Genomic DNA, 25,248 nt, shown 5'->3' with positions numbered 1-25,248 from the left:
TTGAAGACACTCATGATATCATAAAACGCTTGAAGCATGGAAGACCAGTCAGTTCCAAGGATAAAAATCCTCGAAAAAAAATGCATAGAAAAACATGATGATCACAAAATAGAAAATAGTGTTCTAGAAAAAACACATGATGATGAAAATGTTATTTCAAAACCACAAACTGACGAGAATTGTAAAATCTCTATCAATTATATTAATACTGAAAAAATATAAAACCGAAAATATTTAGAAGAAATTGATGAGATATTTTCTTATAATGTGACATATGATGTCATAAATGAGAATGAAGATCATGAACCAAAATCTTTTGGTGAATGTAAAACTCGACAGAATTGGGTAAAATGGAAAGATGTCATCCAGGTTGAATTGGATTCGCTAAATAAACGTAATGTTTTTGGACCTATAGTCCTTACACCTGAAGGTGTAAAACCTGTTCGGTACAAATGAGTTTTTATTCGAAAGAAAAATGAGAAAAATGAAATAGTAAGATATAAAGCTCAACTTATTGCACAAGGTTTGTTTCAAAGGCCTGGAGTTGATTATGAAGAAACGTATTCTTCCGTTAAGGATTCAATTACTTTTCAGTATTTGATTAGTTTGGAAGTGTCTAAAAATTTGGAAATGCATCTTATGGATGTTGTTATAGCTTACTTATACGGATCACTTGATAGTAATATATATATATATATGAAAATCCCTGAAGGATTTAAGATGCCTGAAGCACAAAGTTCAAAACCCAAAGAATGTTAGTCTATGAAATTGCAAAGATCATTATATGGGTCAAAGCAATCCAGCCGAATGTGGTATAATCGGCTAAATGAACACTTGATGAAAAAGAGATATGTATATGATTCAATATACCCTTGTGTTTTTATCAAGAAAATAACATCCAGATGTGTAATTATTGTTGTTATGTAGATGATTTAAACATCATTGGAACGAATAAGAAAATTCAAGAAGTTATGATGTACTTGAAGGAAGAATTCGAAATGAAGGACCTTGAAAAAACCAAGTATTATCTGAGTTTGCAAATCGAACAAAAAAAATGTGAAATTTTTGTTCACCAGTCAAATTATACAAAATAAATCCTTAAACGTTTTAATATGGATAAATCAAATCCTTTAAGTACTCCAATGGTTGTTAGATAATTAAACATAGAAAAGGATCTATTTCGTCCATGTGAAGATGGTGAAGTTATTCATAGTCCAGAAGTACCATATCTAAGTGTCATTGGTGCCCTTATGTATCTTGCAAATTGTACTAGACCTGATATATCTTTTGCTACAAATTTATTGGCAAGATTCAGCTCATATCCAACAAAGAGGCACTAGAACGGAATTAAACATATATTCTTTTATCTATGAGGAACGACATATTTGAGACTTTTGTATTCAAAAGATACCAATCAAAGTATCATTGGTTATGCTTCTCAAACCGGATATGTATTTACTCGTGGAGGCACTGCAATTTCTTTGCGTTCACAGAAACAAATACTCATAACAACTTCATCAAATCACGCCGAGATTATTGTATTACATGAAGCAAGCCGTGAATGTGTGTGGCTAAAATCAATGACCCAAAATATCCAAACCTCGTGTGTATTGTCAGTGTACAAGAAGTTTATGACACTATATGAAGATAATGCTGCATGTGTTGCTCAAATGAAAGAAGAATATATCAAAAGTGATAGAACCAAGCATATCCCCCCAAAGTTCTTTGCCTTCACCCAAGAGTTTGAGAAGAATAAAGATATTGATATCTGTTACATTCAATCAAGTGAAAACTCATCATATCTATTCACAAAGGCACTTCCTATGACGATATTCAGAAAACATATATATAACATTGAGATGCGCAATCTACAAAATATATGAAAAATCGTTTGTGTTAACATGAGAGGGAGTTTACGTGACTGCACTTTTTTTTTTTACTATGATTTTTATCCCAATGGGTTTTTCTTAGTAAGGTTTTTAACGAGACAATATAAAAACACGTAATTAATACAGTCACTATACACGATCATCATCACAAGAGAGAGTGTTGAAAATTATTTAAAGTTGAATGTTGAATGTTGAAAATTTAGTTGTAAAATTTTAAAAATTAGTGTGTGATGATGTAGATGATTATATATTAATTTTTGAAAGATTTTCAATTAATTTTCGAAAACTTTTCAGGATCTGCTTTATTCCAATTGAGTAGCAATCAAGTCATATGGGAGCCTGTTGTAAATCATTTAATTTGACGATGATAGGGAAGGGAAATACTCATCCTGTCAAAATAGACCAATTCTTAAAGGATAATGCTATGTGTACAAAGAGTCTTACATAAAGTGTTGCACGCCTTATTATATTAATAAAGTATCTTAAAATTCTTTAAAAATTTGTTTCTTTTCAACCTACAATTTTTTGTCTTGCTCAAAAAAAAAAAAATTCACTAAAATATTAGTTTTTATTTTATTATTTACTTATAGAATTAATTTTACCAAGTTCAACAAAAGTCATTATTTTATAAAATTTTAAAAAAATAATTATGAAAAAATATATAACTTTTTACTCCGTTCAGAAAAAATAATTGTTTATTTTTTCCATAATAAATATATTTTAAAAATTTTAAAATTAAACTTTCAAATTTAAATCATATATAAATGAGATTTTATTATTATGTATTTAAATTAAAAATATATTTATTATTATTATTATTATTATTATTATTATTATTATGTGTAATAATTAATATTTGGTTAAAAAAACAAAATTAAAAAAATCAAATCATGTAGGTTTGGAATAATCGGGTTAGTTGAGTTCGGGTTGGTCGCTATTGATTTATTCGAGTTTGGTTTGAGAATTTTTTAAAAAGTTTTTTGTACTTATTTATATAATTAAGAAATATTTACTATATTTTTAGATATTGTATATTTGAAAAAAATTTATTATATATTGTATCATAGATTTTCAACATGTAATAATTATTTTGTAAAACATTGAATTTTAAAAATAAGTTTTATTTTGTGTAGTAAGTATATTTTAAATTTCATACAATTAAAATTTCAAATTTAAATTATATAGAACTATAGAATTGAGATTTTGTTATTATGTATTTAAATCAAAATATATTTATTATTATTATTATGTGTATTTAATTATTTTGTTAAAAATAAAAAAAAATCAAATATTTCGGGTCCAACCCGAACCCCAAAACCTAAAACTTAATCAGAAAATTTTCTGGTCAACTCTGGTCAGGTTCAATTTTGAAACCCTTAAAATTGTACTCCTTCCGTCCCAATTATAATGTCCATGTTTTTTTTGTTTGTCCCAAATATATAGTAATATACCATATTTATTAATATTTTTTTTTACATTTTTTTATTAATATACCCCTATTAACTACAACTTGAAAATTATGAAATCATTTTTTAATACATTAAATAGGGATAAAATAGGAAGTTTATATAAAATTTGTTTTTCCAATAAATTTTTCTTAATCTATGTTAAAAACAAAACTGGACAATGTAATCGGGACGAAGGGAGTACAATAAATAATAAAATAAAAAATAATAATATTTCGTTAATAGTTTTTTTAGCAAGACAAACAATTAAAAATAAAGATATTTTAAAATAATTTTGATATATACTTTCCTAATTTATAAAATGTGTAACCATATATATAAGACTCTATGTACACATAGCATTATCATACTTATGATTATATTATATATAAAAGAAAGTGGAATTGCTAGTTTCTTTTACAAGAACTCAATGTTAAATTTACAGATAATTTTTCTTGAAAACAAAATTTAAAAACAAACCTTAAATTACACCTAACCGTCACATCAACCTAATCCAGCGGTTGATTTCGAATTCGACCACAAAAACAATTTTGAACGTCAAATCTGTGAGTAGTATGACACACAACCAACTTGGATTTCCTCCCAAATATATACCCCACTCCCTCACAAGTCTCCATTGTCCATAAAAAAATTCTACGTTTTCAAGAAACTCTTTGAATTCTCTTTGTCATGGCTGGAATCGTGGTGGTTTTCGACTTCGACAAGACGAGCCCGACAGTGACAATTGGGCGGTGGACGAACATGGTGCCACCGATTTGTTCGATCAGCTTCTCCCCACCATCCTTTGGAACTCACTCATGGTACGTGTATCGATCTTCAAATTACAACTTTTATTATATAGTGAATTGGTTCGTCAAGATTTTGGAGTTTTGATTTATGTTTTCACAAATTTTTAGGTGCCCCGTGAGTGAAAACCAACGCCCTCTTCATTGAGACGATTCTTGATCACCTCGGAATAAAAGATTGCTTCTCCGAGATCAACACGAACCCGAGCTACCAGGACAATGAAGGGAGGTTGAGGATCTCTCCTTACGTTGATTTCAAGTCTTCTCCTCATGAATGCATCAATCCTTGCCCTCCAAACATGTGCAAGCTATGTATATAATACAATATATGTACGTAGTTATATAGCATGGTTTGAGTGTTTTTTTTTATTGTTACTTGAATGTGTAGTCCTGAATTTGATTATCTTGCGTTTGTTTAATTAATGAAAGGGTATGATTGTGGAAAGGATAAAATGCTTTGTAGCCAAAGAAGGGAAGAAGAGGATGATATATCTTGGTGACGGTTTAGGCGATTTCTGCCCGAGTTTGCAGCTGGAGGAAGGAGACTTCATGATGCCAAGAAAGAACTTCCCAGCGTGGAATTTGATATGCCAAAATCTGGGACGCATTAGAGAAGAAATCCATTGGTAGCGCTTAATCGTGTCACACCCAAATTACCCAACTCAATCAGATAATCACTAAAAATGTAGCAGTGTGAGTAGAGATCGTTCCCACGAGGAAAGGTAAATTTAATTGTGTTCTTAAAATAATGGAAATAAATAAAAGGGGTTTTCGAGATTTGGATTAACTACTGAAAATTTTAAGCAATTAAAATTAATAAGATTACTAGCATGCAAGATTGAAAATTAAACTAGAGAAATCAATAAGAGACGAGACTTGGTATCAATCGACTACACCCTTGATATTCATTATTCATTCATCGATTCCCTAAAAATAATTAATCCTATCAAATATTCATCATTGGAAACCAAATTCCTGTTTCACCTTAAGTTTAGCTAATTAGAAAACAACATTCTAGATTAACCCTTACCAATAAATTAACCCGGATTCCAGCGATCTAGATTTAAATTTACAATACCATTCAAACTAGTAAAACTGACGAACCTAGACAACACAAACACCAGCGGTTGTATTTAGCCTAGTCAATACTTGACCCTACGATTCAATAAATTCAACAGCAGAAAATATCAAACGTAGTTGCTTCGCAAATTAGTTAATTCAAACAATTACGGATTTGAACTCTAATTTAGCTATAGTTTGCAAAACAAAATCCTAAGATGGCCAATCCTAAAATCTCGCATTCAAGCATGAAATAAACCAGATCAAATATTGGTACTTAACAAGAATTAAACACTGCAATTCGAATCTCATGAATAAATTATATCAAGGTTTCGTCTCTGTAACACCCCGTTTTTATCTTAAATGAGTTTATTTGAGTTAATCGAAGATTACAGAGTTCACGAGCTGACTTGATTTTGATCAGGGTCCTTTTTGCAAAAATTGGATTTTTCAGGGACTAAAACGCAATTATTGGATTTTATATATTATCTACACTTGTATTGACTTGGTCATCCACTCTTCATCCTCCCCCAAATCGAGAACACCATTGAAGACGCCTCCAAGCATTTCCAAGTTCCCAGATTTCAGTTCGAGCTCGATCCGGCCGTTGGAATTTATTTCTGAAGGCAGATTATCGATCACTGCAGTGAGAGCTCTGGTTTTTGGATGTTGTTAGAATCGTTCGAGATTCGAGTATGTTGTTCTAGACAGAGTTCTGATCGTTTATTATCTGTCGATTTTGAATTAGAGCGACGTTCGGATTTGTTATGATTTTTGGAAGCCATTTTCAAAAACTTGGATTTTGAGATTGATGGGGTTGCGTTGTTATTGTTGTTTTGGGCATTGTTATGAGGTTATATCGTTATTGAACTGCTGTCTGCGTTTCCGGTTTGTTAAGTTTATAGCCGTTATGCCGTCGGTTTGAGTTTCGAGATTTCGAACCCTTTGAGTTGTTGCCCTTTGGCTCGTGAGTAATCGTTGTTGTTGATCATCTCTTATCTTCGTACAGATTCATTGGAGTTTGTTGAGCCTTGTGTTAGCAGCATTTGGTCGTCGAGAGTTGGACGAAGAACGGTAAAGAAAATTACCTTGAACCGTAGTTGTTGTTTAGATTGTATAGTCTTTGATACAATCTTTTGTTGTAGCTTTTCCAGAGTTGGAACTACTGCATTGAAAGGTAAAAGCAGTCATCGTAGCGGGATAGCATACTCGGGACTGTTGGTTCTCGAGTTTCCCTTTCAAATCACATATTGCATCAATACTTGTTCTGGCATGTGGAACTTGTATTTTGGTTGTTATTTGAGTTGTTTATGTGGCTTATGTTTATGTTTTGTTATGCATTCATCTTGATCCAATCTTGTTTCTAGCGGGCAGAACCGCCCCTTTTTTGTTTAGATGTTTGGGAACTATGATTGAGTGGCCTAGGTCGTAGTCGTTTCGCCTGGTGCTAGCATACTCATTATAGTTGCTCAAAGTCTAGAGGAGTGGGATACGTGGCACCACCTCGATTGAGAGAGTCGGTGAGTCGTTATGTGATCTCATCCTCGGGATCCCAAAAGCACAGCAGCAATCCCTCGTTTATCAGATTTGATATCCCGGTTTAAAGACATGCATTTCATTACGTTTTTATTGATTTCGTTGTTGTCTTGAAAGCATGTTTATTGTTGTATTACTTGTTATGTTGCTTTTACTGGGATTATCATTCTCACCGGTTATCCGGCTGTTGCTTTGTTTTATATGTGTACTTGGCAACAGGTGGGGCAGGAACAAGTCAGAAGAGACATGGTTAGCTCCGAGGGAAAGATGTAGAAGTGAGACTCGGTTTAGAAGTCGTGTCAGCATGTCTACCTAGTGTTTTTGGAACATGTTTTAGATATCGAACTTCATCGTTATGTTGTTGTTGCATGTCCTCTACTTTGAACAGTTGTTGAACTCCAGAATTTTATGTACTAGTTGGAAGAATTGAGTTGTAATGCATGTTTATGTTTTGAAGCATAGAATGTATTGAATGGCATTGGTTAGTCTTGCTTTTGTGTTGTTATGATTATTGTTGGATTGAGTTTTAAGGAAAGGCGTTCCATGTTCTGAATTTTTTTTGGGCAAGGGGGTGCGCTCGATCCTAGGTCATTGCAGGATCGAGCGCGGCCCCTATGATTTCCGAGACAGAGAGTTTCAGAAAATGGTGCGCTCGATCCTGGCTTTTTGCCGGATCGAGCGCGGCACCCTGCATTTTTCTCGGCAGAGAGTTTGTAATTTTGGTGCGCTCGATCCTAGACTTTTATAGGATCGAGCGCAGTACTGTTCATTCTAAATTTTTTTTTTTTTTAATTTCTTCTTGTTTCCTTAACTTATAGATGGTGCATGATAATTGTTTATATTATCTTAAGAATAGAGGATTAGAACCGAGGCCTCACATTAAGTGGTATCAGAGAGATAAGATTCTTGGTTGAACTACAGTGAGCGGGTAGATCGAGTCTGCGTGTATTGGCTCCTCGCTTGTGTTTGAATTATTTTAGCTGTATAATTAATTCCATGCGAGCATGCTTTATTGTTGAAAATTATTTGAATTACATGGTTATGTGATTTACTTTTATAAAGCATGATCTACTTGAGATATAACTACTTATGTTATCGATTGATATCCGGTTTTTCTGAGCGGTTGTAGAGGGGCACCGGTTGTAGCGATTGAGATATCTTGTGCCCTAACCTTTGTTATTCAGATAGGTCCTCGTCGAGTGATAAACAGAAACACACCGCCAGTTATCCCTGCGACTAAGCAAGCTAGCACTGAAGTTGATTAGTTTGATGCTTCAGCAACGCCTATGGAAACCTTGCTGAAGAGGTTTCAGTCGTTCAATCCGCCGTTATTGATGGGTTCAGAAAATCCAGTTGACTGCGAGAGTTGGTTGGATGATATTGATCAACTGTTCGATTCCATTGATTACACAGATGACCGCAGAATCAGGTTAGTCATTCATCAGCTACGTGGGGTTGCTAAGAGCTGGTGGATCATGACAAAGAAAGCAATGGAGAGTAGAGGTACGGAAGTTACTTGGACTCTTTTTAAATCTGAATTTTATAAGCAGTTTTTCCCTATCTCGTATCGCAAAGATAAGGGAGCAGAGTTTGCCAACCTGAGGCAAGGGAATCTGAACATTGAAGAGTACGTGGCTAAGTTTGATAGTCTGTTGCGTTTTGCACCGCTAATTGCCGGAGATGAAGAAGCTAAGGCAGATCAGTTCATCAATGGTTTGAACCCCGACGTCTTCACGTTGGTAAACACCAACATGCCTAACAACTTTTCGGATGCCATGAATCACGCAAAGGGAGCAGAAGCAGGCTTGTGGAGGCAAAGAGGTAACTAGGTAGCACCTCAGCAACAGAGGCAGTATCAGAACCCACCATCTTAGTATCAGAATCAGCCACCGCAGCATCAGAACCAGCAGCAAAGGTATGAAGGTGGAAACAGTGGGGGAAACAGAAAAGATCAGTACAAAGCAAGAGGTAAACAGTTCAAGAGGCAGGGGAACAGTTCTTCTAGTTCCAGTGGTTCGAAGCAATTCAGTTCAGGACAGAGTTCTGGATCTTCAGCCATGTACTGCAGCAAGTATGGGGGAAGACACTCACCGGATCAGTGTGTGGGAGTCTTTGGTAATTTTAACACCTGTCAGCAACCGGGACACTTCTCTAAGGTGTGCCCTCAGCGTAGCAGAGATAGAGCTCAGAGCGGAAGTTCATCTCGACCTGCAGCTCAACCCGAGAGGCATTCTTCTGCAGTGCACTTTTCCAGCCTCAGCAGCAAAACAGACAGGGAGGTAACTCTAGTGCGAAACAGCCTCCGAGACAGCAAGCACGTGTCTTTGCTCTGACAGAGGATCAAGCTCAGGTAGCACCTGATGATGTTATAGCAGGTAACTGTTCGATTTTTTGTTATTCTGCTCATGTCTTGATTGATACGGGTGCTTCCCATTCCTTTATCTCAGAGAAATTTGTGTTATTGCATGTTTTGCCAACTGAATTGTTGCCTACAGTAGTAGCTGTTACTTCACCTTTGGGTGGAGGAATTGTTTCTGTCAGACTAGTCAGGAACTGTGAACTTTTTTTTGAGGGGAATTTGTTAGAATTCGACTGTATTGTGCTTGGGCTGTCAGATTTTGATTGTATAGTCGGTATAGATGCTTTGACCAAGTACAGGGCAACAGTTGATTGTTTTCTGAAGGTTGTCAGGTTCAGACCTGAAATGGCAGACGAGTGGAAATTCTTTGGTAAGGGTTCTCGATCTAGAATTCCTTTGATTTCAGTGTTATCTATGACTCGTTTGTTACAGAGAGGTGCAGAAGGATTTTTGGTTTATGCGATTGATGTACTGAAATCTAGCCCAGCTTTGGTTGACTTACCAGTGGTTAGAGATTTTGCTGATGTGTTTCCGAAAGATGTTCCTGGATTGCCACCTATTCGAGAGATCGAATTCAGCATCGATTTGGTGCAAGGTACTCAACCTATTTCCAAAGCTCCTTATCGTATGGCACCTATTGAACTGAGAGAGTTGAAGGAGCAACTTGAGGATTTGATTGCCAAGGGATACATCAAACCTAGTGTATCACCTTGGGGTGATCCTGTTCTGTTTGTTCGGAAGAAGGATGGTTCTATGCGGCTTTGTATCGACTACCGTCAGTTGAATCAGGCTACAGTTAAGAACAGGTATCCTTTACCCCGAATAGATGACTTTTTTGATCAGCTGCAGGGTTCTTCTGTCTATTCAAAGATTGATCTGAGGTCAGACTATCACCAGCTGAGAGTGCGAGAGGAAGATGTTCCTAAGACCGCGTTCAGGACAAGGTATGGTCACTTTGAGTTTATAGTCATGCCGTTCGGTTTGACCAACGCTCCAGCGGTTTTTATGGGTTTGATGAACCGTATCTTTCAGCGTTATTTAGATGAGTTCGTCATTATCTTTATCGATGATATTCTTATCTACTCGAAGAACCGTACTGACCATGCAGAGCACTTGAGGACCGTACTGCAGATTTTGCGAGTTGAGCAGTTGTTTGCCAAGTTGTCTAAGTGTGAATTCTGGTTGGATCGAGTTGTTTTTCTCGGTCATATCATTTCTGGAGATGGGATTTCTGTCGATCCCAGCAAGATTGAAGCGGTTATGAATTGGCCTAGACCGACATCAGTACCTGAGATCCGAAGCTTCATGGGTTTAGCTGGTTATTATCGCCGATTCATCGAGGGTTTCTCGTCTATTGCCAAGCCTATTACCCAGCTGACTCAGAAGAATGCGCCTTTTGTCTGGACTGCAGATTGTGAGGCTAGCTTTGTTGATCTGAAGAGGAGACTGACTAGTGCTCCGATTCTTTCTATTCCGAAGGGTACTGGAGGTTTCACAGTCTATTGTGATGCTTCTAACCGAGGCTTGGGTTGTGTTCTTATGCAGCATAATCATGTGGTGGCGTATGCATCGAGGCAGCTGAAACCGCACGAGACTCGTTATCCGGTTCATGATCTTGAACTAGCTGCGATCGTCTTTGCTCTGAAGATCTGGCGTCACTATCTTTATGGTGAGTCTTTCGAGATCTTTTCTGACCATAAGAGCCTTAAGTACTTGTTTTCACAGGCAGAGCTGAATATGAGACAGAGAAGATGGTTAGATTTGTTGAAGGATTTCGACTGTGAAATCAATTATTATCCGGGAAAGTCGAATGCAGTTGCAGATGCCTTGAGCCGAAAGCTATGTTCTTTATCTCTTTCTACTATTGGTGTTTCTCAGTTGATTGATGATTGTTGCACTTCTGGTTTAGAGTTTGAAACAGATAGGGAGACTATCAGAGTGTTTGCTATTCAAGCCGAACCGGAGTTGTTTGTTGCAATCAGAGAAGCACAAAAGTCTGAGCCGAGCATTCAGGTTTCAGTAGAGAAAGTCAGATCTGGGCATCAGTCTGAATTCCAGGTTAGAGATGATGTTTTGTTTGTGAATAACAGTATTGTTGTGCCTGATATTTCGGAGTTGAGGCAGCGTATTTTTCGAGAGGCTCATTGCAGTCGGTTTAGTATTCATCCTGGAGGTCGTAAGATGTACAACGACCTGAAGAACCAGTTTTGGTGGAAGAGAATGAAGAGCGATGTGGCGAGGTTTGTATCTCGGTGTTTAAACTATCAACAAGTTAAAGCAGAACGAAAGCAACCAGGAGGTCTGTTTCACAGTCTATCTGTTCCTGAATGGAAGTGGGATCACATTTCCATGGATTTCGTCACGAAGCTACCACGATCCGTTCGAGGATGCGATGCCATTTGGGTAGTGATCGACCGATTGACGAAGTCTGCATGTTTTATTCCGTACAGAATGACGTATCGTCATGATCAGATGGCTAAGTTGTATGTTAGCAATGTTGTGAGATTGCATGGTGTGCCGAAGTCGATCGTTTCAGACAGAGATCCTAGATTCACTTCTCACTTTTGGCACAGTCTTCAGGGGGAACTTGGTACTCGATTACATCTGAGTACAACTTATCATCCTCAGACCGATGGACAGTCAGAGCGGACTATCCAGACGTTAGAGGATATGCTGCGAGCGGTAGTGCTAGACTTTGGCACTAGTTGGCAGGATTCTTTGCCTCTTGTCGAGTTTTCTTACAACAACAGCTTCCAAGCGAGTATTGGTATGGCGCCTTTTGAGGCTTTGTATGGTAGAAAGTGCCGATCTCCGTTGTTTTGGGATGATTTGTTCGAGTCACCAGATTTGGGACCGGAGATGCTTAGAGATATGGCAGAGGAGGTTAAGATCATTCAGACCAGAATGAAGTCAGCTCAAGATAGACAGGCGAAGTATGCGAATGTCAGGCGTAGACCTCTGAGTTTTGATCAGGGAGACCGAGTCTTTCTGAAGATTTCTCCATTCAGAGGCACTGTCAGATTCCGTAAGAGAGAGAAGTTATCTCCGAGATTCATCGGGCCGTACGAGATTCTCGAGAAGATAGGTGATCTTGCCTACAGACTTGAACTTCCTCCGTCTTTATCTGGTATTCACGACGTTTTTCACGTCTCTATGCTGCGAAAGTATCATCCAGATCCTTCTCATATTCTTCAGCCTGACGAAGCCGAGTTAGACGAGACTCTGAGCTACTTTAAGCGACCGCTTCAGATATTGATCGGAAGGAGAAACAACTCAGAACCAAGTCGATTCCGTTGGTGAAAGTGCAGTGGAGCCGTCACGACGTCGAGGAAGCGACTTGGGAGACAGAATCTGACATGAGACAGCGATTTCCGGAGTTATTCGGATGACGTGAGTTCTTCTTACTGTCTTTATTTCTTTATTCTATCTTATGAGTTGTGGTTCTTGTTGATTTCGAGGACGAAATCTCTTCTTAGTGGGGGAGAATTGTAACGTCCCGTTTTTATCTTAAATGAGTTTATTTGAGTTAATCGGAGATTACAGAGTTCACGAGCCGACTTGATTTTGATCAGGGTCCTTTTTGCAAAAATTGGATTTTTTAGGGACTAAAATGCAATTATTGGATTTTATATATTATCTACACTTGTATTGACTTGGTCATCCACTCTTCTTCCTCCCCCAAACCGAGAACACCATTGAAGGCGCCTCCAAGCATTTCCAAGTTCCCAGATTTCAGTCCGAGCTCGATCCGGCCGTTGGAATTTATTTCTGAAGGCAGATTATCGATCACTGCAGTGAGAGCTCTGTTATATTGTAAGTTCTTATACGATCGGATACATTCTAGTTTTTGGATGTTGTTAGAATCGTTCGAGATTCGAGTATGTTGTTCTAGACAGAGTTCTGATCGTTTATTATCTGTAGGTTTTGAATTAGAGCGACGTTCGGATTTGTTATGATTTTTGAAAGCCATTTTCAAAAACTTGGATTTTGAGATTGATGGGGTTGCCTTGTTATTGTTGTTTTGGGCATTGTTATGAGGTTATATCGTTATTGAACTGCTGTCTGCGTTTCCGGTTTGTTCAGTTTATAGCCGTTATGCCGTCGGTTTGAGTTTCAAGATTTCGAACCCTTTGAGTTGTTGCCCTTTGGCTCGTGAGTAATCGTTGTTGTTGATCATCTCTTATCTTCGTACAGATTCGTTGGAGTTTGTCGAGCCTTGTGTTAGCAGCATTTGGTCGTCGAGAGTTGGACGAAGAACGGTAAAGAGAATTACCTTGAACCGTAGTTGTTGTTTAGATTTTATAGTCTTTGATACAATCTTTTGTTGTAGCTTTTCCAGAGTTGGAACTAGTGCATTGAAAGGTAAAAGCAGTCATCGTAGCGGGATAGCATACTCGGGACTGTTGGTTCTCGAGTTTCCCTTTCAAATCACATATTGCATCAATACTTGTTCTAGCATGTGGAACTTGTATTTTGGTTGTTATTTGAGTTGTTTATGTGGCTTATGTTTATGTTTTGTTATGCATTCATCTTGAGCCAATCTTGTTTCTAGAGGGCAGAACCGCCCCTTTTTTGTTTAGACGTTTGGGAACTATGATTGAGTGGCCTAGGTCGTAGTCGTTTCGCCTTGTACTAGCATACTCATTATAGTTGCTCAAAGTCTAGAGGAGTGGGATACGTGGCACCACCTCGATTGGGAGAGTCGGTGAGTCGTTATGTGATCTCATCCTCGGGATCCCAAAAGCACAACAGCAATCCCTCGTTTATCAGATTTGATATCCCGATTTAAAGACATGCATTTCATTACGTTGTTATTGATTTCGTTGTTGTCTTGAAAGAATATATATTGTTGTATTACTTGTTATGTTGCTTTTACTGGGATTATCATTCTCATCGGTTATCCGGCTGTTGCTTTGTTTTGTATGTGTACTTGGCAACAGGTGGGGCAGGAACAAGTCAGAAGAGACATGGTTAGCTCCGAGGGAAAGATGTAGAAGTGAGACTCGGTTTAGAAGCGTGTCAGCATGTCTACCTAGTGTTGTTGGAACATGTTTTAGATATCGAACTTCATCGTTATGTTGTTGTTGCATGTCCTCTACTTTGAACAGTTTTTGAACTCCAGAATTTTATGTACTAGTTGGAAGAATTGAGTTGTAATGCATGTTTATGTTTTGAAGCATAGAATGGCTTGAATGGCATTGGTTAGCCTTGATTTTGTGTTGTTATGATTATTGTTGGATTGAGTTTGAAGGAAAGGCATTTCATGTTCTGAATTTTTTCTGGGCAAGGGGGTGCGCTCGATCCTAGGTTATTGCAAGATCGAGCGCGGCCCCTGTGATTTCCGAGACAGAGAGTTTCATAAAATGGTGCGCTTGATCCTGGCTTTTTGCCGGATCAAGCGCGGCACCCTGCATTTTTCTCGGTAGAGAGTTTGTAATTTTGTGCGCTCGATCCTAGACTTTTATAGGATCGAGCGCAGTACTGTTCATTCAAAATTTTTTATTTTTTTTTATTTCTTCTTGTTGCCTTAACTTATAGATGGTGCATGATAGTTTTTTATATTATCTTAAGAATAGAAGATTAGAACCGAGGCCTCACAGTCTCCCTCAACCAAGTAAAAAGGTTTAGCTACAACGATTCATCACCAAATCCATAAAAATTCAAAGAAGAGAAGAAAAGTAGAGAGAAAATTAAAAGAATAAAACCTAGCCACCTTTTAGGGTCTCCAAAATCTGATAATAATCACCCAAAAACGGAATTAACAACTTAATAAAGCCTAGAGTCCAAAATAAAAGAGTTTCTAAAATTACAAAATCCTTCCCGAAAAGCCTAGCGCGTTCAAACTTCTTTGCCGCTCGATCGCTCTAGTTCATCCGCTCGAGCCCTCGAAAATATGTAATTATCTGTTTTGCCTCACCCGACGCGGCGCTCGGTCGCTCGAGCGCCCAATAATCTTCAATTTTATGCCTTCCTTTTCTTCAACTTCTTCACCTCCTACACATTAAACCCGGAAATATGTTATGAAGCTAAATGCATGCAAATTACAAAACTAAGATAAAACAAGAACAAAATCAAATAAATGCATGCAAATTACTAACAAAATAATATCAAAATATGCAAACAAAATACGACTATCAAATACTCCCACACTTAATCCTTGCTCGCCCTCGAGCAAGTTATGCAAAAACAAAATGAAACAACAAACAAACACATAAGTAAAGATGAGTATGCACAATATAGCCTCAGAGAAAACCACTTTATCAAAAACAAGTTCATAGCGACTCTCAATCATCAATGATACACATTCGGTCGAATGCGAACGTGTGTGTGTCATGTTACCCTAGTTACATGCAACTTCAAAAGACAGTTTCAAGACTGTTCGCCGACCTATAACAATTCAGTGTAAGCCTCACAATCAAGAACTCTCCTCCCAACAATCCATCAACAAAACACAAACTCTCTTAAGCTAATTACGCACCAAAAATTTTATTTTTTACAGTCCCAATGAGCATACTTAGCTATAACTAAGATAGGATTAGAATTTCAATCCCCTTGTTTATAACCCGAATGGAACTGATGCCTTACTAAATTTTTTTTTTTCAAGGCTAAACCCCATTTTATCCGCAAACTTAGCCACAAGCAAGATGAATAGGATTTCAAACATATCGCTCACAACCCGGATGTAGTTGATTGCTTCATAAATATGCTATAAAAACTGATGTTTTTTTTAAACATACCCAAGAGAGTAAATGCTAAATCAACAAGATCATCGAAACTTGAGGACTATCATGTTCCACAAATACCTATTGTCGTGCAATGGTCCAACAGACATCCACGATATCTAATACATCGCTACACTTCACCGGTTAAACATGCGTGCTTAAGAATATTCAACAAAGAACCTACGGTTTCTCAAATCTGATCAAGAGTGAAATATTTTTTTTTTTCAAAAAAAAATTCATTATTTTTAACCATCTCATCATAGGCTAAAATCTCATCCCCAACTCATGCATTACAAGACACAAACAACACAAACGACAAAAACAAAATACGATGCAGTAACACAACACGAGAATGCAATACAAACAAAGAAAACAATATGCATGCAATGCAAAACCCCCCACACTTAAACTAAGCATTGTCCCCAACGCATGCTAACACAAAACACAACCTAACAAAGTAAACAAAATGCTATGCGAAAATGTAAAACGAAACTCCCCTGGTTCAATGGTTGGCGGCGTCTTCCTCTTCATGCTCGGGAGGAAGGACAGGATTGGCGCCATGAAAGTTGGAAGGCTGTGGAAATGGGACAGTCGGTGGAAGTGTGGTAGGGTCGATCCCGAGTCGCTCTGAAATGCCTCGGAAAATGAAGTCCAATGCCTGAAAATTCGAGGCTACAGCGGCATTGAAGGCGTTTTGATATTGAGCCTGGTGGGCCAACTCCCGAACAGTGACAGTAGTAGTTCGACGGGGGAGCGACAGAGGGCGTACTGGATCGGGGGCTGGCACAAATCGATCGTCCACCATGACCTGGTGCATCCGATAAGTACGTTTGGCGTCAACAGTGGCGTGATCAATTGGGCGCATGGGTTGCAACCATTCCTCGTCGGGTCGATGTGGTACACCAGCGCACAAGCACAGTTGCGTGATAATCATCGGAAAGAAAAGATCCGATGTCCTGGTAGTGATGGAATGCCTCAGCTGTGCGTGAATTACTCACCCCGCATTCATCGGTAGATTGATATCAAGAGCGTAAAGTAGTACGGCTCTCTCAAGATGGACTTCGCTCGTGTGAGAAATAGGCATCAGACGGAGGGTTACAAAAATGTACCAAGTGGCCGGATCCATATGTAGATATTTCTCTTTGAAGCACTGAACCTTGACAGGATCTTTCCAGGTAGCCCCTGCCATGCATATTTGTTGAATGATCTCGTGCAAATCCGGGCCGGAGGTTAGGCTCTGGTACAAACTATCATCGACGTCGGGCATCTCCAAAAGGCTATTCAGATCTTGGGGCGCATATGAAACTAAAATGCCTCGAACGAAGGCCTTACTATCCGTGCGCTCCGTAGCATTGGCATAGAATTCCCTCACAATAGGGACAATAGCCGGAGATGGTTGTCGAGAAAATGGCCCCCACCCTCGGTTCATGACTTGATTAGCCACATCGCTGTCATACCCCATTAGAGCAAAACCCCTCTCAGTAATAGGTGAGCGACGGGTTTTCGCATGATCGTATCTCTCTTGAGCGGCTTGGCTTACGAAACGTCCGAAAAGGTTGAGTGAATCGGGGTCATCTCTTGTTTGTTGGCGAGAAGATTTGCCGAGATTGCGAGTGCGTTTCAGGCCCATAATTGGTGAAAATTGCACAATTCGAAATTTGGGGGTTTAGGGATCTATGTTAGCCGAGAAGAAGGGGTGAAGAGAAGTGAGGAGAAAAGAAAGAAAAGAGAGTAAAATAACACGCCCAGGGACGCGCGCTCGATCGCGCGAGTACAGGCGATCGAGCGCGCCCTAAAAAAATCAGGGGCAGAGAATTCGAAAAAAATGGGCGCTCGATCGCGTGAGTACGCAGGATCGAGCGCGCCATAAAAAAATCTTTTTATTTATAAAATTTTCCAAAATTTACCGAAAAACAAATTAAAGCAAAAATAAACCAAAACAAAACATAAAAAATCAAATAAAAACACAAAGGGAAAGAAACACTGGGTTGCCTCCCAGCCAGCGCTAAATTTGCAGTCAGTCTATAGCTCGACTGCATGCCGCGATTTAGTCGACAATTGGCAGAGCATCGAGAGTGATATCATGCTCGTCCCCTCCTACATTCGCTTGGACTCCTTCATAGTAGTGTTTAAGCCGGTGGCCATTCACCTTAAATGTTTTGGATGTGTCCAAGCTTTGAATTTCGACTGCACCATGAGGAAATACATTAGTTACAACACACGGTCCATTCCAACGTGAACGTAACTTACCTGGAAACAACCGAAGTCGTGAATGATAGAGAAAAACTTTCTGACCGACTTCGAAGGCCCGTCTAGAGATCATCTTGTCGTGGAATGCCTTTGTTTTGTCTTTGTAAATCTTTGAGCTGGCATAAGCATCATTTCGGATCTCTTCCAACTCTTGCAACTGCAGCTTTCGGTGCGCGCCGCTCTCATCCATCTGCATGTTAAAGTTTTTGATAGCCCAATAGGATCTATGCTCCAATTCTACTAGCAGATGGCACGGTTTTCCAAAAATCAGCCGATATGGAGACATCCCAATCGGCGTCTTGAATGCGGTTCTGTACGCCCACAAAGCATCATCCAAATGCAAGCTCCAATCCTTTCTTGTAGGATTCACGGTCTTTTCTAGGATGGATTTAATTTCTCTATTCGAAACTTCAGCCTGACCATTGGATTGTGGGTGGTATGCGGTGGAGACCCTGTGCGTCACATGGTACTTTTTAAGCAAACTAGACACAGTTCGGTTGCAGAAGTGCATTTTTCTATCACTGATGATGGCTCTTGGGATCCAAAACCTAGAGAAAATATTGTGTTTGACAAACTCTGCAACAACTTGAGAATCGTCAGTACGGGTGGCCTTTGCTTCCACCCATTTCGAGACATAATCCACATCAAGTAATATATAGATAAATCCATATGAACTAGGAAAAGGTCCCATGAAGTCGATGCCCCAAACATCAAAGATTTCACAAACTAAAATAGGTTGCTGGGGCATCTCCTTACGTTGGGAGATATTACCTGTCTTTTGTCATTGAGCGCACGACTTATAGAACACGTAAGCGTCTCAAAATAAAGACGGCCAGAAAAATCCACAATCTAACACTTTTCTTGTTGTCCTTTTCGCTCCAAAATGGCCACCACATGCATATGAATGAAAAAAATGTGAGGATAGGGATTACCTCGCTCGCGGGTACACATCGACGTATAACTTTATCAGTGCAGTGTTTCAACAAGTATGGATCATCCCATACATAATACCTTGCATCGCTCCGCACTTTGTCCCTTTGCGCCTTAGAAAATTCAGAAGGAAACCCTTTAGTCACTAAATAATTAACAATATTTGCGTACCAGGGTAATTCGGCGCTTGCTGAAAATAACTGCTCATCAGGAAATTCTTATCGCAAATTCAGCTCCTCATCGACATGAACTAGGCGACTCAAGTGGTCAGCAACTCGATTCTCGGTCCCTCTTTTGTCTTTGATTTCCACATCAAATTCGCTCAAAAGTAGTATCCATCTTATCAGCCTTGGTTTTGCCTCCTTCTTCGACATCAGAAAGCGAAGAGCTGCATGATCAGAATAGACAATGACTTTAGCACCAAGTAAATAAGAGCAAAATTTTTCTAATGCAAAAACAACAGCTAAAAGCTCCTTTTCAGTGGTGGAGTAGTTCCGTTGGGCATCGTTCAGGACACGCGAAGCGTAATAAATAGCATGCGATGCTTTCCCAACTTTTTGGCCTAACACTGCGCCAACTGCATAGTCACTGGCATCACACATAATCTCGAATGGCTTGCTCCAATCCGGTGGCTGGATTATTGGTGCAGATGTCAAGGAGTCTTTGAGTTTATCGAAAGATGTTTTGCATGGTTCATCAAACTCAAATGGGACATCTTTTTTGTAACAATTTGCACATGGGGGATGCGATCTTGGCAAAATCCTGAATGTACCTCCTGTAGAAACCTTCATGGCCAAGAAAAGAACGCACTTCCCGCACACATGTGGGATAAGGGAGAGACTGAATAATATCAATTTTAGCCTTATCTACCTCTATTCCCTTAGATGAAACGACATGTCCCAATACAACACCTTGCCCAACCATAAAGTGACATTTTTTAGAATTTAAGACTAAGTTGGTGTCGACACACCTCTTAAGGACAAGTGCAAGGTTAGACAGACAGTTTTCGAATGAATCACCATAGACAGTAAATCATCCATAAAAACTTCTAAGATATGCTCAATGAAATCAGAAAAAATACTAACCATACACCGCTGAAAAGTGGACGGTGCATTGCAAAGTCCAAAGGGCATCCGTCGATAAGCAAAGGTGCCAAACGGGCAAGTAAATGTCGTCTTTTCCTGATCCTCTGGTGGAATAACAATCTGAAAATAACCAGAATACCCATCAAGAAAATAATAATAAGGATGGCATGCTAAACGTTCAATCATTTGATCAATAAATGGTAAAGGAAAGTGATCCTTTCGGGTTCCTGCATTAAGCTTTCTATAATCAATACAAACCCTTCACCCATTTTTGAATACGGGTGGGAACCATCTCGTCATCCTTATTCTTCACCACAATAATTCCGATTTTCTTGGGTACCACTTGAACCGGACTGACCCACTGACTGTCAGAGATTGGGTAGATGACCCCAACTTCAAGTAATTTCAGAATTTCAGCTTTAACCACCTCCATCATGGGTGGGTTCAACTTCCTTTGTGGCTGACGCGAGGGGTTCGCTCCTTCCTCCATTAAAATTTGGTGCATGCATGTAGAAGGGATGATTCCCTTGATGTCTGCTATGGTCCATCCAATAGCAGTCTTGTGCTCTTGCAATACTTTGACCAACTGTTCCTCTTGATCGGCTTCCAAACTATTGGAGATGATGACTGGTAATGTTTCTCCTTCTCCAAGAAAAACATACTTAAGATGTTTTGGAAGTGTCTTTAGTTCGACCACTGCTGCCTGCAAAACAGATGGAAGGCGCCTAGTATTAGGGATTGGTAAAGATAAATAGGAGACATTACCTGACTGGGGTAGCTCAGGCGAATTATTCAACATCCCCTCAATCTCCTTCACTTCTTCGCTGAATCCAATTCCATCATCCTGCTGAGTGGGTGCAACAATAGCCACCTGTAGATCATCTTTTCCTGCATGCTCACAATAATCTTGTGCCAAGTAATCCACAATATCAACAGAAAATACACAATCATCACTATCAGGAAATTTCATGGAATCATAGATATTGAATTTCACAACTTCTCCATCAAATTCCATAGTGAGTGTGCCATTGTGAACATCAATTTTGGTCATGGAAGTTTTCAAGAATGGTCTGCCTAACAGAATAGGACTATTATGATCACCGTTTTCCATGTCTAGCACATAAAAATCTGCAGGAAATACCAATTCATTCACTTGCACCAACACATCTTCTACTATTCCCCTAGGATATTCATTAGACCTATCCGCTAACTGAATAACAATTCTAGTTTTCTTCAATGGACCAAGTTTCAAGGATGCATAAATAGAATATGGCATAACATTAATTGATTCTCCTAGATCTAACATGGCCTTCTCAAGTCTAACGTTCCCAATAGTGCATGGGATAGAAAACATACCTAGATCCTTGCATTTTGCGGGTAACTTTCGTTGGATCACAGCAGATATGTTCTCACCAAGTTTCACTTTTTGACAACCCTTCAGTGTCTGTTTCCTCTTTGCTGTGCACAGTTCTTTCAAGAACTTCGCGTATCGAGGCACCTGCTTAATAGCATCTAACAACGGAATATTCACCTCACTACGAAAAGTCTCATAAAGATCCTTTATCCCTTCATCTTTTCTAGATTCCTTAAGTGCTAAGGGGAAAGGGGCAACAGTCTTATACTCAGAAAGTGGAGGAAACTTACCTCTTGGCGTCTCTTCCTTGGATGCTTTGCCATCAGTCAATTTCGACTCTTCTCATAGCTCCTCTTTGGTTGGAGTGTCCACTTCTTTCTCCTTGATCTTCAACTCCTTTCCATTCCTTAGAGTGATTGCACTTGCGTTTTCTCTTGGGTTTGGGATTGTTTGAGATGGTAAAGCATTAGAATGCCGTGTTTCTAGCTTATTGATGGCAGTGACGAGCTGCCCCATCTGGGCGTTCAAGTTTTGGATACTTGCTCTTGTTTCCTGTTGAAAATCTACAATATTAGTTGCAAGATCCTTAACGTTATTTTCAAGAAACTCACCAGGTGTTGGTATTTGAGGTCGCTGGTGTTGTTGAGGGTACGGTGGCCTATAAGCTTGATTGTGCAGTGGTGCTTGAGGCCCCGATTGATTTGCTTGAGGATTCCCATATCTCAGATTGGGATGATCCTTCCAACCAGGATTGTATGTGTTGGAATAGGGATCATATTTCCGCTGTGATGTTCTAGGAAATCCTCCAGTAGCATTGACCTGTTCTACCAACTCTTCTTGAAGTGTGGGACACGTATCAGTAGCATGTCCCACTGCAGCACAAATCCCACATGCCTTTGCAGTTTGTCCATTCCCTACAGCCATTTGACGCACAAGAGACGTCAATTCAATTAATTGTTGTTCAAGGGAAGAGACATTTACCTCGTTGTTTTTCCTTGGTGCATGCTCATTCCTGATGGTGCCAAATTGTTGAGAATTGGCAGTCATACTCTCTATCAAATTCCTTTCTTGTACCGGAGTTTTGTCCACAAAAACTTCTCCATTGGCTGCGTCTAGCATACTCGTATCATGAGGTAACAAACCTTCAAAGCAAAATTGTATTAATTGATTTTCACTTATCTGGTGTTGCGGACAGCTAGCACAAAGTTTCTTGAACCGCTCCCAATATTCATGCAGTGATTCTCCTGAGTATTGCTTGATTCCATAGATTTCCTTCCGGACGTTCGCAGCTCTAGAGGCTGGGAAGTATTTCTCCAAAAAGGTTCTTTTCATCTCTGTCCAAGTTTTGATAGAATCAGAGGACAAGTAGTATAGCCAATCCTTAGCAGCACTCTTCAAAGAGAAAGGAAAAGCTCTCAGCTGAATCTGCTCCTCTGTCACTCCATGGGGCTTCATACTCGTGCAAACCACATGGAATTACATCAAGTGTTTATTCGGGTCCTCACCTGCAAGACCATGAAAAGCAGGTAATAAGTGAATTAATCCAGACTTAAGCTCAAAAGTAGCATTATTTTCTAGTGTAGGAAAAGTAATGAATAAAGGTTGTTGATTGGGATCAGGAGTGCCCAATTGTCTAAGACTCAGGTTCGCATTAGCAGCCATCTCTTCTTCTTCTGGAAAATCAGCTCGAGCAGCTGCCTCTTGTTGTTGTCTACGAAGTTCTCTCCTTCGCCTATGCAAAGTTCTTTCAATCTTTGGGTCGTAAAGAAAGTCCTCTTCAGCAAATTCACCTGAAAGCATGAACAAAAGGGAACTAGAAACAAAGAAAAGAGAAGAGAGTGAGATAAAATAGAACAAAATAAAAATAAAAAGAACACAATAAATTAAACACCGTTCCCCGGCAACGGCGCCAAAATTTGGTAGCGCTTAATCGTGTCACGCCCAAATTACCCAACTGAATCAGATAATCACTAAAAATATAGTAGTGTGAGTAGGGATCGTTCCCATGAGAAAAAGGTAAATTTAATTGTGTTCTTAAAATACTGGAAATAAATAAAAGGGGTTTTTGAGATTTGGATTAACTACTGAAAATTTTAAGCAATTAAAATTAATAAGATTACTAGCATGCAAGATTGAAAATCAAACTAGAGAAATCAATAAGAGACGAGACTTGGTATCAGTCGACTACACCCTTGATATTCATTATTCATTCATCGATTCCCTAAAAATAATTAATCCTATCAAATATTCATCATTTGAAACCAAATTCCTGTTTCACCTTAAGTTTAGCTAATTAGAAAACAACATTCTAGATTAACCCTTACCAATAAATTAACCCGGATTCCAGCGATCTAGATTTAAATTTACGATAACATTCAAACTAGTAAAACTGACGAACCTAGACAATACAAACACCAGCGGTTGTATTTATCCTAGTCAATACTTGACCCTACGATTCAATAAATTCAACAGCAGAAAATATCAAACGTAGTTGCTTCACAAATTAGTTAATTCAAACAATTACGGATTTGAACTCTAATTTAGCTATAGTTTGCAAAACAAAATCCTAAGATGGCCAATCCTAAAATCTCGCATTCAAGCATGAAATAAACCAGATCAAATATTGATACTTAACAAGAATTAAACACTGAAATTCAAATCTCATGAATAAATTATATCAAGGTTTCGTCTCCCTCAACCAAGTAAAAAGGTTTAGCTACAAAGATTCATCACCAAATCCATGAAAATTCAAAGAAGAGAAGAAAATTAGAGAGAGAATTGAAAGAATAAAACCTAGCCGCCTTTTAGGGTCTCCAAAATCTGATAATAATCCCCCAAAAATGGAATTAACAACTTAATAAATCCTAGAGTCCAAAATAAAAGAGTTTCCAAAATTACAAAATCCTTCCCGAAAAGCCTCGCGCGATCGAGCGCAGGAGTACGGCCGCTCGATCGCTCAATAATATGCAATTCTCTGTTTTTCAAACTTCTTTGCCGCTCGATCGCTCTAGTTCATCCGCTCGAGCGCTCGAAAATATGTAATTCTCTGTTTTGCCTCACCAGACGCGGCGCTCGGTCTCTCGAGTTCATCCGCTCGAGAATCTTCGATTTTCTTCCTTCCTTTTCTTCAACTTCTTCACCTCCTACACATTAAACCCGAAAATATGTTATGAAGCTAAATGCATGCAAATTACAAAACTAAGAACAAACAAGAACAAAAGCAAATAAATGCATGCAAATTACTAACAAAATAACATCAAAATATGCAAACAAAACACGACTATCATCCATGAATGGATGGATGGAGCAGAGCTAGAAAGCATTCTACTACAACTTATTGAAAAAAATGGGGATTCAAGAAAGCGCGGTGCAATCGGCTTTGATGGTGGATTGTAAGTTCAGTATTATTCCAATGGCAGCACATGAGAGCAGGCCCCATGTCCTTCGAGTCCATCTATAGATATGACTAAATAATTTGGTTGTTGATTAAACAGCAGCTGGTTTCGCCTTTTTCTCATATATGTAGAATGTTTTAAGATGTGTTTTGAAAGCATCAGATTAACGAAGGTTGGATTCCAAAGTCATCCATTATCTATGTGTTGTGAAATATATATATATATATATATATATATATATATATATATATATAGAGGAATTTTCAGCTGCCCAACCATATTTTCCAACTTGGTCCGCGACCACTAAAACCCGGTATAGTGGGTTTTAGTGATGCGAAAAAAAAAACAAAAACCACTAAAACCCACCACCGGGTTTAGTGGTCGCGGACCAAGTGGAAAAACATGGTTGGACAGTTGA

At 38.8% G+C, this 25,248-nt stretch overlaps 1 pseudogene; it reads left to right on the top strand.

Moving 5' to 3' along the window:
- The first annotated feature begins 4,024 nt into the window (after positions 1 to 4,024).
- Positions 4,025 to 24,895, top strand: LOC140878838 (inorganic pyrophosphatase 1-like; annotated as a pseudogene).
- The last annotated feature ends 353 nt before the right edge of the window (positions 24,896 to 25,248 follow it).

This window comes from Henckelia pumila, chromosome 2 (assembly GCF_033568475.1).
Source record: "Henckelia pumila isolate YLH828 chromosome 2, ASM3356847v2, whole genome shotgun sequence".
Lineage (NCBI taxonomy): Eukaryota > Viridiplantae > Streptophyta > Magnoliopsida > Lamiales > Gesneriaceae > Henckelia > Henckelia pumila.
The sequence above is the reverse complement of the archived record's forward strand: the minus strand, read 5'-3'. Positions and strand labels throughout refer to the sequence as shown.